Genomic DNA, 21,499 nt, shown 5'->3' on the forward strand with positions numbered 1-21,499 from the left:
ATTGTTACATTTTCTAAACCTTTTTGCCAGGCAGGCAATCACTGGAGGATAAGAAGCCACATTTACATCATTATTCTTAAGATGAATGCTCTTTGGTTTTGCCGTGTGGACACAAACCCGGATGTAATCACCTTATAGACATTTTTTAAAAAAAAAAAAAAAAAAAAGCCAGCTAGGGTTAGGTGTACCCTTGGATGTGTGTCAGAGCTCAGTGGGAACAGGCTGTTCATTGATCTGTTAATGCCCCAGCAAGATAAGATGGGGTCTGCAACTGCATTTACTGATGCGGTGGCTTTGTGCCCGCTCTCTGCCTCCTCGGTACCCTCTGGCTTGCAGGTGACAGGCGGAGGCACTGGCGGGGAAGAGGGAGAGGGGAAAGCAGGCAGCAGACGTGTTTGCACAGTAGCATTGGGCATAGCGTATGCTACAGCTCCCGTTCAACCTCTGTGCGAAAATGTCCTCTCTTCTCCTCGGGAGGAAAAAGAGAGAGAAAAGAGAGAGAAAGGGTCTGGGTGTGGGTGAGCCACGCCGCACTAACGCTTTGGAACACCAGGAATTGCTTATCCGTCAAGGAGTAGGGGCTTGACCATAGATCCAAGTCTCATCTACATGTCATTATGATCTATTTATTGCAGGGCATGACAGCAGAAAGGAAAAAAAAAAAAAGGTTTTTTTTAATATTTTCCCCCATCATAGCACTTTGAGGTCTTGCAGACTGGATTTCTTTTGGTGGTGGAAAGCTAGGCCAACCTAAGCAGCTATCAGCTGGGATCTAATCCAGTTTGAGGTAGAAGACTTGAGTCCAAGTCTGGGTCATCATGTTTTCTTGACATGGGGAGCTCACCAATTCTTTTGGTTGATAACACCACTTTGGTTGGTGTAAAGCTTGGTAAATCCAGGGACTGGTGTCTGGGCAAATTTTGGCCAGGGCCCATGAGAAGTTTTCAGTGTGCTGCCACGCTATAACCAGGAGGCTGGGGCAAGTGTTGCAGGATAGGAGCCCAGCCCAAGGACTTTTAGGGTTGAGCCCCAGGGAAGAAGAGATGGAGGAAGAGGAGCTTCCTGACAAGCAAAGGCACCCATTCCTAGAGGGGCTGTGGAAGGGGCAAGCTGGTGGGTAACCCTGCTGAGCCTGCTATGGGCTCTGGCTGTGATCTCCAACAACCAATTCTGCTGTCCCAGGCCACTCTGCTTTTAACAGAGCTGGGCTTTGGCTGCAATGTGCAGTGTGGATCCATGTCTCTCTGATAGGCACCTATCTACTGCTGGGGACTTCAGAGGGAGTCCATGCAGGTGGCTTAGGACAGATGAAGTTAGTTCCAGCTCAAACCCACTCTGCCTGTGAGCAAGGACTCTTCAAGAAGGGCTAATTTATATGTTCATTGCCTTGTATTGCCCTTTTTATCCAGAATGATGTAGAGTGGCTTCAGAGTGCATGAGATCCAGGCTCACTTCAGCTTCAGGAAAAAGCTCCTCTTTTCTACTCATGATGCTGCTGCTTCTGGCGACTTTTATGTTTCTAGTCCAGTTGTTACCATCTTTCTCAACTAAAATCAAAACAAGAAGTTGAGCTTCTGATCTCATCTGTGGTGGTGTAAACCCAAAATGACATCCTGCGCAGTTGAGCATTCACCCTGGGTTGAAGGGTAAGGGAAGCTGAAAGAGATACTCTTCCCCTGTGGCATTTTCTTTGTGTTGGCTGGGATCTGCAGGGATTAGGTGCTGAAAAATGTTCATCTGTGAGGTTGTGCCTGCCCCCTTATTAAGTTTTCACCTTCTCTGTCTTGTGCAACTGCAAGTTCCCCCATTGTGAGCTTAACTCATGCGTCTTCCAGCTTCCACTTTTCCAGAAAACAATGGTCCCTTTTCTCCCTCCCTGTTGCTGTGCTAGGAATTTGATATCCATATGAAGACATGCTTGTAACTCCCTTCAACCTCTGTTTTCCTGCCACCATAGCTCCAGCTTTGGCTTTGCTTACTTGGCTTTCTTACCTATTTTAAATTTGTGTAGTAGAGTGAAAGACTTGGCTGTTGTTTTGTTTCTTGTTCCCATGTTTTGGAGCAAGCTACGGCTCGGGAATTTTTTTTGCAGTTCCTCAGACTGTTGTGGGACTGATTGCTGTTCTTTTTGATCAGATCATTGTGTTAACACAGTTTTGTGCTGTGTCATTTGAATGAGTGTGGATTTATTCACTTGGACTGGGAAAGAAAGGTGCTCACACCTTTTTGTAAGAAAACCAACCCTTCTGGTTCAGTTTTTTTAGGGCAAGTCTCATTGGCTCCTGGGCATAAAAATGGCATTTTGGGGGGAATTATTAGTAAGTGTATAGAATAAGTCGTTAGTAAGTGTATAGAATAGTAAGTGAATAGAATATTTTGGTTGGAAGAGGCCTACAACAACCGTCTAGTGCACCTGCCTGACCAATTCAGGGATGACCAAGAGTTAAAGCATGTTGTTAAGGACACTGTCCAAATGCCTCTTAAAGGCTGACAGGCCTGAGGCATCGACCACCTCTCTAGGAAGCCTGCTCCAGTGTTTGATCAACCTCTCGGTAAAGAAATGCTTCCTAATGTCCAGTTTAAACCTTCCCTGGTGCAGCTTTGAACCATTCCCATGTGTCCTGTCACTGGATCCCAGGGAGAAGAGCTCAGCACCTCCCTCTCCACTTCCCCTCCTCAGGAAGCTGTAGAGAGCAATGAGGTCACCCCTCAGCCTTCTTTTCTCCAAACTAGACTAACCCAGAGTCCCTACCCGCCCCTCATTCCTTTCAGGTCTTTCACCAGCTTTGTTGCCCTCCTCTGGACGCATTCAAGGACCTCAACATCCTTCTTAAATTGTGGGGCCCAGAACTGCACGCAGTGTTCAAGGTGAGGCTGCAACAATGCCCAATACAGCAGAATAATCACCTTTTTTGACCGGCTGGTTATACTGTGTGATGCACCCCAAGGTGCCGGTTGCCCTCGTGGCTGCCAGGGCACACTGCTGACTCCTACTGAGCCTGCTGCCCACCAGCACCCCCACATCCCTTTCTGTGGGGCTGCTCTCCAGCCACTCCTCTCCCAGTTTATACTTGTGCCTGGCATTACTGTCCTAGGTGCAGAATCTGGCATTTTGACTTGCTAAATTTCATCCCATTAATCCAGTGGTTAAGCCCAATGCCCCAATCTATCTAGATCCCTCTGCAAGGCCTCTTGTTCCTCAAGAGATTCAACAGCACCTCCCAGTTTGGTATCATCAGCAAACCCACTAATGGTGCATTCAACTCCTGCATCCAGATTATTGGTAAATATATTGAACAGAACTGGCCCTAGAACTGAGCCCTGAGGAACCCCACTGGTGACCAGTCACTGGCCAGATGCAGCCCCATTCACTACAACACTTTGAGCTCTGCCTTTCAGCCAGTTCTTCACCCAGTGGATTGTGAACCTGCTCATCCCATAGTTGGACAACTCATCCAGAATGATGCTGTGAGGAACAGTACCAAAAGCCTTACTAAAACCCAGAAAAACTACACCCACCACCTTCCCTTCATCCACTCGGTGGGTGACCTTATCATAGAAGGTTATCAAATGAGTTAAACAGGACTTTCCCTTTGTGAACTCGTGTTGACTGTGCTGATTGCATTATTCTTTAAATGCCTTTCAGTAGTAGCCAGTATAATCTTCTCTGTAGTATCCTGGGTCTTTCCTCACGCTCTTCTTGTAAATTGGAATCACGTTGGCTAGCGTCCAGTCAGCAGGGACCTCCCTGCTTTTTAAGCAGGGATTTTTAAGCTACATAAGCTCTCAAGATTTTAAAGCTACATATACTTTACAAATCAGAATGGAGTATTATTCAATAGTTAGATTTTTATAACGTACAAAAGTTTATCGTATTACTATGTGCAGAAGAGCCCTTCAGAAACGGTTTTGCTCTCAATTCTGAAATACAGGATATTATTTTAGCTCTTGCAGGATCAAAATCACCAGCAATTGCTATTGCCTCATAAGTTAAACACCGGATGACAACAGCATTTGTTCTGCAGCCAGGATAAGCAGGCTAGGGTCGTCATGCCTTTGTCCTGGAGTAATTTTTCTTGTAAATTTTACCATGCATAGGTTGGGCAACTTGAGACTCTTTCCTGGCTCTGCCATGTTATGATTCCCAGGGTGCCTGGAGCAGTTGTGCAAAAGGGCAAAAAAAAAAAAACAAACCTAACTTTATTTTTCTAAGGCTGAAGGACAACTTCCTTGTTTGCTAGGGTTTCCCTTGAGAATTTGAATATTGGAAAGGTAAGGCAGATGTGCAGGGAATATAGACAGGCTTGTAAGAGCATCATCACCCTGGCAAGGGCAGGTCTGCTGTCAGTGATGGATCTGGGGAATACACCTCAAATTGGCGCATGCCTTAGAGGAGATTTACACAACTGCTTTGCATTGTGCAGAACAAAAAAGTGCCTCCAAAAAAAAAAACCAAAACACGAGCAACCAGATCCTCTTCTCCAAAGGAGAGTAGACAAAGGAATGTTTCTCTTGTCGCCTAAACAAATCCATTAGAGTGGGAACATCAGTTAATAATCACCAGTCCTTGCTGGGGTCCCTGCCGTTGTTTTTCTTAAGCTATCAGAGATGGAATTGAATTAAATTACTGCATGTCTTTTGTAAACTGCCAGGACAAGAATGATTTTAAGCTATGTGGTTCATGTATTACATAACAAAAAGTAAAAAATTAATAGGAAGTGACAACCCAGAGTGTTTTAAAGGAGTGAAAAATTGCATTCCACGAGCCAATAAACTTTCTCCTCTCTCATTCTGTGCAGCGCGTTCGGACATTACAGACTTTGTTTCTTGACACCGAGATTAATGCGTTTTTTCTTTTTTTCCTTTTTTTTTTTTTTTTTTCCAGCTTGGCTTAATTTTGTTGAAAAAAGCCTGTGTTGTTCCCTGAAAGTTTGTAATACAATGCTTTTAAAAATAGATATAACCTGTTTAACAAACTGAGCAGGAAATGTGAAGAAGTGCATCTCCTACTTTACTGGAGGTGCATTCCACCTGGCCAACAGTGCAGGTGCAGCTCTCATCGCTCAGAAGTTGCCTCCGCATCAAATTAAGCTTTGCTTAAGTTTTGCTGGTCATAGTGGAAAGGAGGGAAACTTTTGGACTGATTTTTAGAACGGGTGGCCCTATGTAATGTGTTTTAGAAAGTGTTTGCAAAATAAAAGAATACGGTATCTAATGAAGTTTAAAATTATTTAATCCAGGCGAGAGGCAAATAAGCAAATGTCTTTCCAAAGCAGCCAGTGTTCAGAAGCGATCCTTGCAGTGAGCCATAGAGATGAAGAGGTTGTGTCCTGACCGGTGGGCTGAGCTGCAGGCCAGGGATGAGACCTCGGTGTTCCCAGAGCAGGAACGCTTTCCCACCGAGCACATCTTCTGCCCTTGGTGTGCCACAGCTGGTCTCTGCCCTTCCCTGAGCACTTGGTAGATCTGGATGTGAGGAGTCTGTCATCTTTTATGGCCACCAGGACAGCTCCCACTGAGAGGACTGGGAGAAGCTGAAGCCGACCTTCTGGGAGGAGCACAGCAAGAGGACAAGGGGCTTGAGTTGGAACGTGGGAAATTCCCATTAGGTATTAAGAAAAAATTGTTTACCATGAGGATGGTCAAGCACTGGAGCAGGCTGCCCAGAGAGGCTGTAAGATCTCTCTCCTTGAAGGTGTTCAAGACTTAACTGGACACAGCCCTGTACAAGCCCATCTGATTAGACATGTTTTGGTCTAGATGACCTCTGGAGGTCCCTTCTAACCTGAATTATTCTGTTTCCCTACGATTTTATTACCTCACTGAAGCAAATAGAGTATCTCTGGGATGGATTTGGCTTATTATAGCTCTAAGTGGAGCACCGGTGCCCTAATGGTTACATACTATACGTTATGCTCGGCACATGATTGAGTATGGTCCTGCTACCCTGTTATTTAGCCCATATGCTGAAATCTTCTTTTCACAGATGTGTGTATTTCAGTTCATAACAGTGGTACATTTAATTACTTTTCTAGCTGTTTACACATGGGGAAATTTTTACAGTGGTCATCCTTTTTTTATTTTTTTTTTTTGAAGATGCCTCTGGATGTGCTAAAGAAAACCCAAAGTGGGGAGTACGGCATGGAGGCCTTTAGCTCTGCCAGTGTAATACCATTCCCAAGACAGTGGAATGGGAATGAGGAGAAGAGAGGAGCTTCTGAAAAGAGGGACATTTCCTGAGTGGATGCAAGGAGCAAAGATGATAGGTGTGTGCTTCAGCTAAAGGGGTGGCAGCAGTGGAGGAGATGACATGGTGTAGGGTGACTGATGGGCATGACAAAGGCCCTGGAGGAAGCAGAAATAAGCCATGGGAGATCATGGGCAAGGGGTGATAATTTACACTCTGCTCTTTGTACCTAGCCCTGCTTAGGTACCGCCTGGCCCTCAACATAAGTTTGTCCCGGTTTCCAGTTGGGAGGAACGTGAGACAGGTGAAGGTGAGGGTCTGCTTTATGCCTTGCTGGCAGGATCTCTGACTGCAAGGAAGCTCCTCCCCATCCATGCCCTCCTCTGGTTCCTCTCCCCGATTCCCGCAGCAGCCCCATATTTATTTAGAGAAGGGTTCTGTCGCAAAGAGGGTGTTGTGGTTTACCATCTCCGGCCCCACTGTTTATCAGGCACCAGTTTTCCCGGCTGGTGGCAGAGAAAGATTTCATTCAACAGAGAACATGAAAACCACAACCTGGAGCAAAGCAGCTTCTGTAGCGTGACTTAATCTGAGAGCAAACAGGCTGGGATCAAAAAAGGTCACGGTGACAAAGCGGAGTTAAAAGCTGACTTAGATCAACATGCTCAAGCAACTCAGAAACAAAGGGAATAAGGAAATAATATGTGACTTTTTTTTTTTTTTGATCAATACAGATTCAAAAAATTGATAAACCGAGGTTGAAATTAAGGTCCATTTGACCCATCAGCAATACTGCTTCTTTTGATCCCACTGATTTGATTTCGTTTCTGAAGTGGTGTGTGTCTGTTTGACATAGGAGTGACAGCCAGACTGATTTGACAGAAGTGGGTGCAACCCCCTCCAGGGAAAAAGGGGGCTGCCTGCCAAAGCAGAAGCTCTTGGATAAAAAGGACAGATTTAAAATCAAATTTAAACATGCTGAGCAACCACAAATAAAATGGCAGTAATGAGATATAAGGAGGAAAAAAAACTTGAAAGCATAGATGCCAATGGGAGCATACGTGTGCTGGGGGACATGGTCAGGTTCCTCTCATCTTCCCTTCCTCCCAGAGCACTACCTTGTCAAAAATCAAAGGGATTGAAGATATTTGGAAGCTTTTTAGTGTACCAAGTGGTGCTTTGGCTCATTTTGTGTGCAATTTGTGTCTTCCTGCATGGGGTCTTCCTATTCCGCAGTGCAATGCCATGTCCCTGTGCTGACGCTCGAGAAAACAGTGTCTACTGCACGTAGTAAACAAAGCAGTATATTAGGAGAAAATTCATTTGGACTGCTTATTTTTGCTGGGTCACAGTCCAGAGTAGCCAACAAGACGTTTGCCAAGGGCAGGACACAATGTGCTCTGCCTGTTATGTTAATGCTTTCACGTTCCCATACTAAAAATATTTTTCTCTCATTGCATTGCAGTAGTTCTACCTTGCCGTTGCCCTTGTAAAGAAATAAAGTGTTTTCCACCGATAATAGAGATTGGGGTATGCACCGTGTTTTCCTGTTTTCCTCTTTGTTCAAGTGTCTTTTCTCAGCTGACATTTATTTTCGTGGCTCATTTAGATGTTCATTCTAGCCTTTTAATTCATTTTAGCTGCAAGCCAGGTGAAGAAGGGCGGAATCAAGTTTTGAGAATTTAGCGTTAAAACTACGTAAAGTCTTCTTTCATGTCAGAAAGTCATTTCAACTTTTAGAAAAGGAGAAGTTCTTAAAGAGTTTTGACTTACGTCTAGTTTGTAAGGAAAGTTTGCAGCACTGAATGATGCCTCATGCACACAGTCAATGTTTCTGATTTTGGTGGCAAAGCTTTTATGTAGAGTTAAATATTTAAATATACTTTTTTTCAGTAAGCAAAGTTGTAAAGTGGGAGGAAATAGGATAATGAAGCAATCTGTTTACTTTGTGCCAGCTCTGGGAAAACTTAGTTTCTTTTTTTTTTCCCCCCTTTCTGTCTGGTGTAGTTATCTTACATGTTACGTGTAGGTAGGAATCAGAAAACCTTCCAACAGCCAATTCACTCAGCTTTTGATTGTAAATTGCTTGACAAATACCAACAAAATAAAAATGCCAGCGGAGGCCAAGAAGTGAGGTTGGAGACACCAGTGCTTATTGTAGCAAGTACTCTTTGTTTTTCTACAGGATGGTGCACTATTGACAAAAATGACTTTCGGTGATGGCTGAGGATTAAGGGTTTATTTGGAAAGATGGCCCAGAGCGTTTTTTTCATGTGGTATTCTGGGAAGATTTAACTTTTCTATGTACATACGGGAAAAACCTGATTTGGTAAGAGAGAGTTAGGACATAACCTGGCATGCAAAACCTACAGGTTTGCTGCAGCTATTAAAAGAACCTGAGACAAATGTTAAAATTCAGCTGGAGGAAGTGATTGTGTTAATGCTGAATATACTGTTAATGCAAAATACTGTACTGCAGTATGAAATGTAAAAACATAATCATGCACGAAGTGCAATTCCCAGTCATAAATCCCGCCCTCCTCTTTCCAGTCTCATTAAAAACAGGGCATCTCTGGAAGATGAGTAGATTTATGGTATGGAATTTTCTTGCCTGTAAAGGAAACCTAGAGGGACTGCCTTAGGCGTAGGCATCGGCTCATAGATGCCCATGCGCAGGCTGGCCAGTGGCAGAGCACACTAGAGCCTTGTGGAGCTGCCGTCCTGTGCCAGCCATTGTCCTCGCCGGCCACTTTCCGGTGACACGTCACATGCCCCGAGCTGTGAAAATATTGATTTTGGGATCACATGCCTGAACCAGTTTCAGTTTTCCTGCCATCCCAAACAGGAGCCAACCTCAAGCTGGGATCCTTGTCAAGCTGGAGAGGTTGCTCCAAGCCCTTTTTGCTGCCTGTACTTTGGCAGGAGGTTTTACCCACCTCTGCCACAACTGTTTTCCAGCTCTGGCAGCTCAAGCTCCAACACCAGACACCTCCACAGGCTGAGGTTTGCTTAAGCGGGACCCAAGGTGCAAGTCCCTCTCTCCTGCTCTGTTTCAAGCCACTGCTTCTGGAGGGATGCTGGCCGAAGGTCACCAGCCTCAGGCAGGCATCATGCCCCAGCTCTACACAGGGTGACCAGAGAAATGAAAGAAATTATTTTGAGGGTTTTGAGGACTGAGGTTTAAGTTTGAAAAGGAAAAAACACAGTTAAAAAAAAGGGAAAGTGCAATCCTCCCCTGTGTTCTACGAAAGTTATTTCTCATATTTTTCTAGCAAGCCTCAGACCTGCAGCGCTGACCGAGAAGCCTCCGCTCGCCCACTCCACCAGCCACATATTGTCCTGGGGTCTTCCAGGCCTCCCACCTCACTGTACACATCGGCATCCTGATGAGTTGTAGCATAAGTGGCTCAGCAAACGAGCATCCTGCAGTTTTGAGCCCTCGTCCCTCTGCCCCAATCACATCTCCGACAGTGGTTCCCACGGGCAAGTGTCCCGTGCAAGCTGAAACTGCTCGGTTGCCCGGCGAACCTCACGGGTGCTGGTGTGTTCCTCGGCGCTTGGCAGGGACCAGCGGCATCCTTGGACGCACGCCTAGCGGCTGACAGGCTCTTTGCCCAGCTGCGTTTCAGCGATTAACCTCCTACCTCTGACTGTCAGCTTAGGGTTTTCTACACTGCACCAGAAAGACAGGAAAGTTAAAGATTTGCTTGAACTCTCTGGAGCTGGAATGATGCCCCAAGGGTGGGCATCCGTCTGGATATTCAGCTAGATATCTACCACGTCTTCAATGCAATACGGATAGCTGTAAATAAAGCCCGTTACAGCTCATGTTGCAGACCTTGCTCTTCAAACAAGGCTTGGAGAAGCCAAGGGGCCATGTTTTCCAAGACAGGACTGTAAGAGGTCACTCTCCTGTTTGTGCTGCCCCTGAACTCAGCCTCTCTTCTTGCGAGACACTTCTCAGGATGCCGGTGTCTGTTGGCTTGTGAGAATGTCCCCTGCCAGGTTCTTCAGGCGTGGAGGAGGTCGTTCCCTTCTCATTTTTAAAGCGTCATGGTTAATTTCTAATGAGAAGTGCCTTTGAACTTCTGAACTTTAAACTCAGTGGAGGAAGCCCTCCCTTGAGCACATCAAAACCTGCAGCTGTGCTTAGGGGAACAATTCATGCCACATACTCATCATGCTGAAAAATTATCCCTAGCCCCTTACGTGGCACATGCAGCATTGAATATATTCATAGACATGAGTAAATAAAGCCATAAAACTAGGATGCACATCCCTGAGAACAGAATTTGCTCTGCAGATTATCAAATGGACTGAAATAACAGTCACTGATCTTTCACAAAGGAAATCTCTCATACTTAGAATAAAGCAAACAAGCACGTTCATATATGTGTATATTTGTATATATTGAAAGAATGTGATACAAAGACTTTTTTATATGCCTGCCTTATATTATGTCTAAAAATAGGAAAGAGAGATCAGGGTCTTATCAAAACTGCTATTTGCTTGATATAGGAGAAAAATTATTAGCCAACAACCCCACTGACCACTTTTTCATCTTTTCTTAACAAAATTAAATGCCTATACGGCTCAATAAGTAAGCATTACCACTACAAATTGATTCATCCAATTCATAAATGAGAGAAAGAAAGATTTAGCATAAGTAGAGAAGGCTAGAGTAACCCAACCCCCCCCCTTTGCAGATAAAAAAAGTTCTTTTTTCTCCCCTTACAGAAATCTACAACTAGAGACCACAAATCATGTCTGATCACAGAGCTTCTCTTTATTCACAGAATTTCTTTTGCATTAGATATTGCCACATACTACTACCCACCACCACCTGTATATCCCTATTTTCATTACTAGAAGTGGGATGGGCATGTAATAATTACAGCAGTTCATTAGCCTTATCAGGAATTATCTAGATTTTCTTGCAAAATAGAGAGGTATTTACTTTGTAGTTTTTACCTTAAAAACCCCTGGCCTAAAAATGCCCTTCAGGACATTAATTTCATTAGGATTCTGCTTTTTATACCTTTTTTTTCCCCCCCCTCTTCTACACTATTTGTGTTCTTGCTAGTAAGAACCTGCCTTAGTGAGTTTAATCCATTACAGAAGATTTCCCAAATGAGCCAGTTGTGAATCATGGCTTGATATCTTTCATCAGCTCCACTCAAACAGCAGGCTACAACGAGGTATGACATTCTGGCTTCGTTTGTTTGTGCAACAGCTGGGATTTTTGCAATGGGGAAGTAAGGCACTTGAGTAATCTCCATTTGTGTTCAATGGGGCTGCAGTAGCCTTGAACAGAGAGGTGGTTCTGAGGTGTTTTCCCTGTTGGTTTCCAGCATTTGATGCTGATTTCACTTTTTTCTTTTATGGCAGCAGTCATGCCTGCCTAGATAAGCTATCTCAAGCACTTCCTGATACCCAGACGGGCAATAGTGTTCAGCATTTCTGTGGGCATGCTCTGTGGTGTTACCACGCAGTACTTTTCACCTTAGAGTCCCATTGCCTTCAGTGACTTTAGCTTGACTGTCCCAATGTATCAGTAAGCTTGGGAGTACCCAAAACTTTGACGGTGGCCCTGTATAATCACTCTCTCATGTGTATGATTTTGAAGTTATTTGTACGCATCAGTAGAACTTGCCAGATTTTGTATTAAAAGGATGGAGTTTCCAGCTCAAGCAAATTTGCTGCAGTCCTACTCTGCCTAGCGTCATCCTTCAGAACAGCCAGCAATTATTTCTGCACTGTGTATCCAGCGACTTATGGTCTTATTTGAAAGATTTCTGCTCGCAACCACCTCACTAAACAGTTCACGTCCAAACCCAATTGCCAGTCGTTCTTTGCTATGAGCCTGATCCCAGTGGGTTTTATTATTATTTTGGAAGCAGTGAAGGATCAACACTGTAAGAGGCAAGTCAATGAGAGATGTACTTTGATATTATGTTAATACCAGAGTATTTTAATGTAGGCGTGAAACAGCTGTGAATGCTGTTTCTCCAGCTCCCAAACCCTTTTCTGACACCTATTTCAGGAAGGATCCCTAAATTGTGATAGCAAGGGTTGACCTTGCCTTATGTATTAGCATGCTCATGAATTTCTCTTAGACTTACTTCTGTTGCTTCTTAAACGAAGACAATACTACTACATAATTATTAGCTATCCCTGTTTGCTGGGAACAGGGGCGAGATTAAAATGTATTTGTGCCTGAGAAGCAATCTGCAGATGGGAAACTCCAGAGAAATGCAAAATTTTCCCCACCTTTGTAGGCTGAGACAACAATCTCCCCATTTAGCTGGACCACAGCTAGAAATGTGATGCTTGCTTTGCACCTGAGTATGCAGAGACACCTTAACAGAAGTGGTTTTGTGTGATGACTGTTGTATATATGCTTAAGGGGCAGGGTTACATCTTTGAGCTGAAAGCAACTCTTTGTGAATACATAAATCACAGAAAGACTGTGTTTGAAGATTGCATTGTGTCCAGTGAACGTGATACAATCTGCACAGCATGTATGTCTCTGAAATGAGTCATTATTTTGAATAATGATCCACGCTTTTTCATTTTCATGTGAACAGTTATGAGGAAGGCTTAGCAGGCAGGGCTTACTTCAAGCTTTCAACCCCTCAAGATCCCACAAACTGTGAAGTTTAAAAAGCCTTGACAAAGCCCATGTGAAATGGTAACAGCCATTGATGACACATGAATAAATGGAGCTATTGATCTGTGTGACAGCTGGCGTAAGTAACAGTGTGGCATAACCACAGTGATGCTCCTCTTCCTCTCCCTTCCCTTGCCAGCCATTTTCATGATGACTTCTTAAGTGCCTCTGCAAGGGGCCCTTGATTCTGATCTCTAAGGCAACGTTGATAACAGCCCCACAAATGAAGCAATCAGAACTTTCCTTAAGTTCACTTAAATTTACAACAAATATGATGTAATATGACAACTGCTGTTTGGCAATAAGCACGGCATGGTTAACCCTGTCCCAGACTGTCACTGCAGAGCATTACCTGGCAAACGTAAGAGGAGGGATTCTCTCTAACTTAGATGTCCAAAGTCCAGATGTCCACAGCTGGGTTAATCATCCTTGTCTCTAAAACAGGTCAGGTGAGTCCCGCCTAGATGTAGACACCCGGTTGTAGGTGTATGCATGTCAAATAGATGTCCAGCCTCCACAGTGGTCATCGGACCTCCAGGCAATATAGTCATAGGAGTCTGGAGAGCTACTCAGCTGATCAAACATAGGGTGAAATGGGATGAACCGTGTGCTTTAAGTGCTTGTTTCCTTTTACTGACTGTAAAAGGAACCAAGACTGACAGATTCATATGTAATCATCTACGTGTAAATGTCACAGGATGGGATTTTTACTATGTTTAATGTCAAATCCCATGTTTACAAATGAGACAGAAACAGTCTGAAAAGGTTTTGGCATGCACAAACACAAGCCGGCAGCAACGTAGTTCTTTTGAAATGCTGGTGATGAATTTTGCGCCCTCTTCTGGAAAAAATGTTTGGTACATTGATGTAATAAAATACAAAAAAAAGACGTCGGTACGGTGAAGTCCTCTCCTCATTTTCCTAGAGCAGACTGGCGCAATGAACAACTTGTTAGATGCTGACTGTCCCTTTAGTTCTGATTACTTACAAGTTCCGATACATTGAATTGTCCTCCTGAATTGTCACTTTATCTGCTGAAGAAATTAATAACCAGACTGTGGTCTCTTGTGAAATATGACTTCCAAGTGAATACACCAAAGCGCAGTGAAAGCAAAGATTTAAAAAAGAAAGTCTATTGATATCTGTTCACCTCGAAAATCCAGAGCAGAAAACGATCCGACGAGTCTGAATATGATCTCAACTATGGCAGTTTTACAGCTACATCACTCAATTAGCGCCTACTGTGTTAAGATTTATGCAGCTCTGAGTTCATAATCAAATCCCATATCCAGTCACAGGAAAGCAAACAGCTATTATTATTTCACTTGTAAGAAGAAATAACACTTTTCAGGGCTACATTGCGCACCTTATCTCCCTGAACAAGCTGAAATGTGGCAGACAGATAATGCAAGCAAAAGAAATGGTTGGACCTAGCAAGTCTGACCTTGGAAGAATGGTAATTTTGGCTATCAAAAAAGAGAGAGATACCAGTTCTCCCACTTATGTGGAAGGTTCATTGTCTGAAACTTGGAACATGTATGAAAAGGGGCACAAGAAGAGTATGGACAACTTTCCAGGTGGGATCTGCATATACCTGTCTCTGAGTGGTTTCATCCAGTTCAGCTGAATGATACCACTTCCAAACTTCTTATTTAAACAGGATAAACTAATATGGAGCAGGCAGTTACCAGAGTCCCCAGTCCATGTGCTCTTCAGAAGAAGTGTTTGCAGGGTATATGATTTCTGCTAATACTGTGGGGTCATGTGTTGGAGATGTGTGATCGCTCAGAAACTTGCTGCGTGCTGGCTAGAGATCAGCAACTGAATAGCAGATAAACACTTATATCAACAGATGAATTTACTGTGCTAAAATTGCAAAGATCACAAACTGCTCTTTGTACTGCTGGCAGACCAATAATGTGTATTAACCCTGGTCATAACATCTTTGGCAGAGTCTTAGTCAATGGTCTGAAAAGGGTCACTGGGATAATCAGTTCCCTCAGTCATTTTGAGCTTCAGAAAGAAAAGAAGCTTTGCCAGGGAAAAGAAATGATTTTGTGAAATCAGCTGTCCTTCAGGGCAATTCTCCAGTCTGGGTAAGGCAGGATGGAGTCAGACGCTGGCCTGACTGTTAGCTTTGCTAACTGTCCTTGAAAAGAGAGGAGCAAAGGGGTAGCATATGGATATGCAAAGGTGTGGACCCTCCATGTTTTCTGGGGGAAAGGACTAACACTGGAATATATACAAAAATTTCGTGTCCGATAATTTGCCATTCCAAAAAGAGCAGGTTGGGTCCGAAGCTGCTCTTACCCACAACTGCACAAAAATGACGTTAGAAATGCCCATATTTTCCATCAGTAGAGGTTTAGGGTCCTACTGTTCAGCTCTTGGTGTTGCAGCAACCACCAGCCTTCCCTGTGTGGCAGGCAGAGTAACACAAGGTTACCAGAGCCCCAGAAGCCCCTGCTACCCTGAGAACCATCACCCTGTCCCCTGAAATGTAGATCTTGCAACTCTGGCCAAGCCCTGTGTCTAAGGAGCCTTGACTGCACCCCACTCCCAGCCTTGCCTGTGCAAATTGGTGGTGGCTCCCACATACTCCGGTCCTGAAAGGCAGTTAAGCTTCCTGCACGCCTGCTGCTCTTGGACCTGAACGTATTTTGCTGCCAGGACTTCTCAGTGACAGGGCACCTAGGCTTTCTAAGTATATGGGAAAAATCTGTTCTTTGGGAGCTGAATTTCCTGTGAGTTCCCAAACTCCACACTGAAAAAGAGGAATACGTCTGTTCACTCTTTGATACTCCGTTAAGAGCAATGTGGGACCACGGGGATGCAGAAGCTGCAACAGGAGCAGAAGGTGAAAAAAAGTGAGAAAGCAGAAGAAAGAAACTTCTGTGGAGCCAGGAGACGGGGAAGCGTGTGGCACTTTGGAATATGCTGCCTGTGGGCAGGGAAAACACAGGCATGAAAAGTAGAAGCAAGCCCTGAGGAAGAACCTCTCAGCGCTTGGGAGTGTTTTGCCATGGAGCAAGGAAGCCAAAGCAAAATGAGATATATGGTCATTTTGTAAGAAAGACTTAACCTCCATTTAATAGAGCTATGAATATGGAGGAATCCATGAGAATCCATAACACACGAACCACGGATCTCACCTATGAGCCACATGCCTGAGCCACCTACTTCTTTTGGATGGGATTTGCCTCTCTTAACTTAGCTGTCTCAAGTTTAAGGATTTAGCCTAAACCATTGACTCTAAGCTCCCCACCTAGTGGATGGACACTGCCAGAGGGTGATCTACCCCATTTACCTCAAACGAATTGCCCTCGGGGGACGCCTGTCTGTTTTCACTTACTGCAGAAGGAGTTTAAGATGATTACCTTAGATATCCCTTTCAGACTGCTAAAATTAGTGAGGTGAGTCCCACCTCCTAAGCATTACTCAACTCAAGAGGCAGTGCTGTTGAAAGGAGTAACTGCGTCTGTGCACCTTTGGAAAAGCAGCTTTCTGGACCGGTGATAAACTGCACCTGCTGCCCACACTTTGGTAATTAGGTATATACTAATTAGGCATAGACACAACCAAAAAATCTGCTTTCAGCATAACAAGTGGGTTGGCTTTTATGCGTGTGGAAGGGTATGGCTGGAAATTAGGGTGAAATCAAGGTATTGTACTGCGGATGGCTAGAACACAGTGTAAAGGTCACATCAGGAAAGAGTAAGGAATACACCTTTGTTCATTGTCTTCCCAGGAGCTGCTGGTATTTATGTAATTCTCTGACTGTGTGCACTTTAGCTGCCAGAATATGCAGCTTTTGAAGCATCTTTCTTACCCAGCCAGGCAGCACGTGGGATCGGTGGGTGATGTGGTCATCCTTGCAGCAGGAATCCCTCTGACCTGCCTTTCAGGGCTAAGGAGCAGGGATGTTACATTTCCTCCAAGTCTGCTCTTTAGGGAAAAGGATGTGTCTGACCAGTACCTTGGGAAATACAACATTTGCATTTACTGTGTTATTTATGATAGGGTGAAATTTCACACTGTGTTGCAAGTCACCTGGAATGTGTTTGCATTGGCATGTCCTCTTACTGCCCTCAGTTGAATTATGGCCATCTCTTCAGGTATCTATTTACGTAGATCTTGTTCATGGAGTCATTCACTACGTCTGGGAGGAAGATATGGCAGGATACTGCTGCTCTTGTCCCTGGTACCGGGTCCTTCTGGTGCTCGGCAGGCAGGGAGGGAGGGAAGCAAGCGAGGTCTTTACCACTCGGTGCCTGCAGAATTGGGAGCTGATTAACATATACCTCTAAGGTGCCCACCGGCAGTCGCCCTGGACTTGTTCTTGTCACTTTTTAAGAGACTGCTACAGTTTTTGATGTGGAATGGGAGGAGTTTATGGGATTTTTTGAGACAAATGTATTCTGTGCAAAATGATCTGTATGGAAACATCTGGGCATCTGGGTTTTTTCTGTTCTTTGGCATTTGGTGGGGTAGTAGGAAAGCTCCAGTGTGCTTTGTTTTTGTCCTAAAAATAACTCTTTTCCCAGTTCTACTGGAATCTTTTCCGTGTGAGTAAGCCTGAGTGTTTGTTGATCAAACCATCATGATGCTCTTCAGCTATGTTATCTGTCAGGCTTCTACATGTACTCGTTTGCACTTCATGGCATCTCTGTGGGGGAGAGAACAGTTTTTCACCTGCTTCATTTCCCACCTGAAGTCCTTTGCTAGATTTTTACTCTTCTGTCATCACTTTTGTTTTTCTTCAGTATTTAGTTTTTTTCCCTTTTGTATGCCTGAGCCAAGGATATAGATCACTCCTTCTCTCCGTACTGACTCATTCAGCTTTACCCCACCTATTACTCTTCACTTTTTCGCTTTCAGATGCCTTGACTATCCCTGTGTTGTGTTGAAGAGTTTCAGATGTTACAGAGAAAATTACATGTCCCCTACGATAGTGCACCTAATATTTCAAGGAACATTATTTTCTGCTCCTGAGGGTTCACATGTTTCAGCTGCACTGTGATTGTAAAATGACTGCAAGAGTTATCTGGATGTGGGGATTCATTCCCATTTTGATGAGAGAGAGGAACACAGGAACAAACATGCTGGTAACACCATAAAATGGCCATTTCCCTCTCTCTCACAAGGTCCCATGTAGCTGTCCCTCACTGTCACTTCTAAGGCAAGTTCCATTCACAGTGACAGTCGGCAGCCCATTGCTTCCTGGGCAGGAGACATGACTGTGCTCTTGCAGGGGAGAGACCTGCGTATGTGGGAGATGTTCTGCCACTTTTCCCCTCCCACTATAAAAAGCTGAGCTGATGTGGTATGGATTTGTTACACCTGCCTGTTCTTCCCTATACATTTGTCTGATCCTCTCGACGGTACTTTGTAAACGCTACTTTTATTATTTGGAATTGGTGAATGAGTCTGCTTGACCTCCCAAGCATCAGTTCTCCAGGTATTATTACATTTCAGCCTTTCAGCAGAATTAAAAGTAAATCATAGTAAGTGACCCAGTTGGTCGTCCTTTTGAGCACATGAAAGCATTTGTTTTCCTTCATACCATATCATTTTGTTTCTCACATCTGAGCTTTGCAGTATTTGAAACACAATTCTGTGTCTTTTCTCAATGGCTTCTGTATTTATCTTTTTTTTTTTTTTGCTTATGAGTAGATCTTTCAGTTGCCCCAATATACTATATTTTCCCTTTCTAAAACCTTCCCTAGCTTTATCTAGGATTTAACATCTACTAGACAATGCATAACAGACTGGACTTAAAGATGTACAAAAATTCCGTGTTTGAATATCCCAGCCTTAGTGCATGGAGCTACTCCCGCCCTCTGCTCAGCCCTTCTAACGGGTGGTCTCTGTAGGCACCAGGAGGAACAAGGCAAAGCTGCAGAGCAATGCACATGTTTAATTCCTGGAGTTCAAACGTGGGGCAGCGCTACAGACTCATTTCTCTAACCTTGAGCACTTCAAGGAGGCACTCCTGCAAGGAACATTTAAACCTTTATTTAAACTCAAACTTTTTCCCCAGGTGATGGAGGGGAGCCCCACTAGTGGAATAATGTTTGTGGCCCTGTGCTATCTAAAGGGCTTAGCTGAAGAAAGCGTCTTGGTGGCTCTGACTTGGTAGTGCTTCACCAGTTCTCAACTGAGGCACTTGTGATACTTTGGTTAACTGATCTAGTACCAACCGCTCCTAAGATAACCAAACTGTACCTTTATGAACTTTCTTCTTAAATTGACCAGACTTTTTTTTTTTTTTGATTGAGTACAGGGCACTTTACTCCCTGGAAACCTTTACTAAAATTAGGCTTTTCAACTCCTTTGTATTCCATGCTCCTGAGATGCAAACTGTCTGGGAACATAACATACAGACTCTACAGACAGTGCTTTCAGATTATGGAGATAAAATTATCTGCACAGGCAGCAACGGAAGTCACACAGATAACAAATGACCATTACAAATAGCACACACTGACCATCTGCCAGTGTCACAGACAGGGAACTAAACCTGCCGTTCAAGAGGTGATCATCCTAGCCCCAGGATTAAGCATCAGTGCAGAAACTTGCACTGTAAAGATGTGTCTCATCTAGCCCAGCTTGAGCAGACTAAAATTTCAGTGGGTAGTTTATGTCAATTCTCTAGGCTCTTTCTATAGGCAAGACAGAGAGAATAGAGGGAGAGAGCATCATATCCAAAAATAGTTGTCTGAGACAGGTGGGGTGAGTTGCCTGTTCCTTTCTCTTGACAGTAGGGAGAGAGGAAAATAGTTATTTAATTCTTATTGTCCTCTTTGCATCCATTTTTTGGACATTAGAGGGTTTCCTTCTTCAGCTGTGACAACCTGATACCTCCAATCATACAGTATTTGAAAGAAGGTAATATCTTTTTCTTTACTCTTGCAGGATAGTGACCTACCTGACTGGGGAGAGAGAGTATCAGTTATTTGCATTTTCTGCACACTTATGTGGACAAGAAATCCCTGATCGACTAATCTTCAGTGACCTTGAGCTCTGTCATACACCTTTGAGAAGAGTTTTCCTGCAAGCCACCTGTACTCTGAACAGTGCTTTCTAATGAACCTAATTACTAACACATTTAGCTCCTTATTTACTGAGGACTGAGCTACTGCTGTAGGATGCTTTGGGTCTACGAGTGATAAAATCTTAGTGGTTTAATATTTCAAGGAACAGAACAAGAAGTTATAACTTCTTTCTATGAACAACTTCTCGGTAGAAGATTTATCTTACTTCCTTTCCCATTTTAACACCTCTTTGTGCCCCATCACCTACCGAAGAACATAATATTTGCTGTAAATAATACTTAACTGTATTCAGGATATCTCATTTTACTGTATATTGTTGTCTGTTCTCACAGAAGGCTCTCACAGAAGTTTGGACTCTGCAGATACTCTGGACACAGTTCTTGCAAAACTGGTTATGTCTAATGTTTTGTAGCCATTCCAAAACACCTTCGGCGGTATCTGCTCTCTCACCTATTTTAACACTTTCTCATTTATTAAGTTTGAATGTTCTTTTGCTTGTATGGCCTTTATATTTTTGGCCTGACCTTGGAAAGTGAGAAGCATGTGGCAGTACTCTCGTTAACAGCAGGAGTTAAACAGAAGATTGCAGGGCAGGCTGCATGGATGCGTAAAGCAAAGATGAGCAGTCTTAAGAAACACTGAAAATGGATTCCGGGTCAGCTTGAAGAATAAAGGAACTGCACCCTCATAAAACGATACAGTAGCTCAGGATTCAGAGCGAGTTCAAAGTACCTAAATCACCAAGGTGGTTTAATTTTGAATTTGTTCTGTCTGCTTTGAAGAGGGTAAAGATCTGCGGAGGATTTCCTTCGCAACACCTTTGTGACTAATACCCTTGGCAGGTCCCCACTAGCAATGGCTTTGCTATCGACTGAGAGAGCGTTGTTGTGAGCTGCGGAGTCAGCTGGGCTGGTCGCCATGAACACTGCATTCATGCACAGCTTTGGTACCTTCCTAAAGGGGTAAGAATTATGGGCTCTCTCTGCATAGCTAAAGGCACTCCTGGGGATAAGATGGTGCTGCTCTCAAGCCAAGTTTGCAGGGTGGCTTATATCCACCCGCCAGCTATAGCTAAAGCAAATTGTCCAGGATCTCATTGTATATCGTTTGGTTTGGATCTCTTCCAGATGCTAAGTGATGGCTCTAAGACATAATTATGAATTTTAAGGTAGCTTTTCTTCAGTGTCTTTATATCAAGGAACTGAATATAAGGTTTTCACATACCAGTATAGCATGTTGGCATGTGTGCGAGAAGATGTTGCCTATTGGTAAAGCCAATCTGTGGAGTCTGCTGTCCTCAGGATTACACCCAAGTTTACATTTTGGTCAATCTAATGGGTTATCTCCAAAAGCGATCCTGGAAGTGAACTAAATGACATAGTGTGGACAATGATGGCAAGGGTGATGAAGGGCCTGGTGAAGACCCAGTGGCAGTGTGGGCAACTCTGCACCTGGAGACTTCAGTCTCTAAGAACAGGACCCCAAACAGTTGGGAGCCACCTGAAGTCACCATGTCGCATCCGGAGGGGGCTAAAACACTAAAAAGGAGCCCTGTTGCCGCTTCCTTATAATGGGGCAGGGTGAAGC

At 43.9% G+C, this 21,499-nt stretch overlaps 1 protein-coding gene across 1 annotated transcript in view; it reads right to left on the reverse strand.

Annotated features, from left to right (window-relative positions):
- CLDN10 (claudin 10) overlaps window positions 1-21,499 on the reverse strand; it is a 62,575-nt gene that overhangs the window by 17,038 nt on the left and 24,038 nt on the right. The gene's annotated exons all lie outside the window — the stretch shown is intronic.

The sequence above is a fragment of the Numenius arquata genome, chromosome 1 (assembly GCF_964106895.1).
Source record: "Numenius arquata chromosome 1, bNumArq3.hap1.1, whole genome shotgun sequence".
NCBI classification, from domain to species: domain Eukaryota; kingdom Metazoa; phylum Chordata; class Aves; order Charadriiformes; family Scolopacidae; genus Numenius; species Numenius arquata.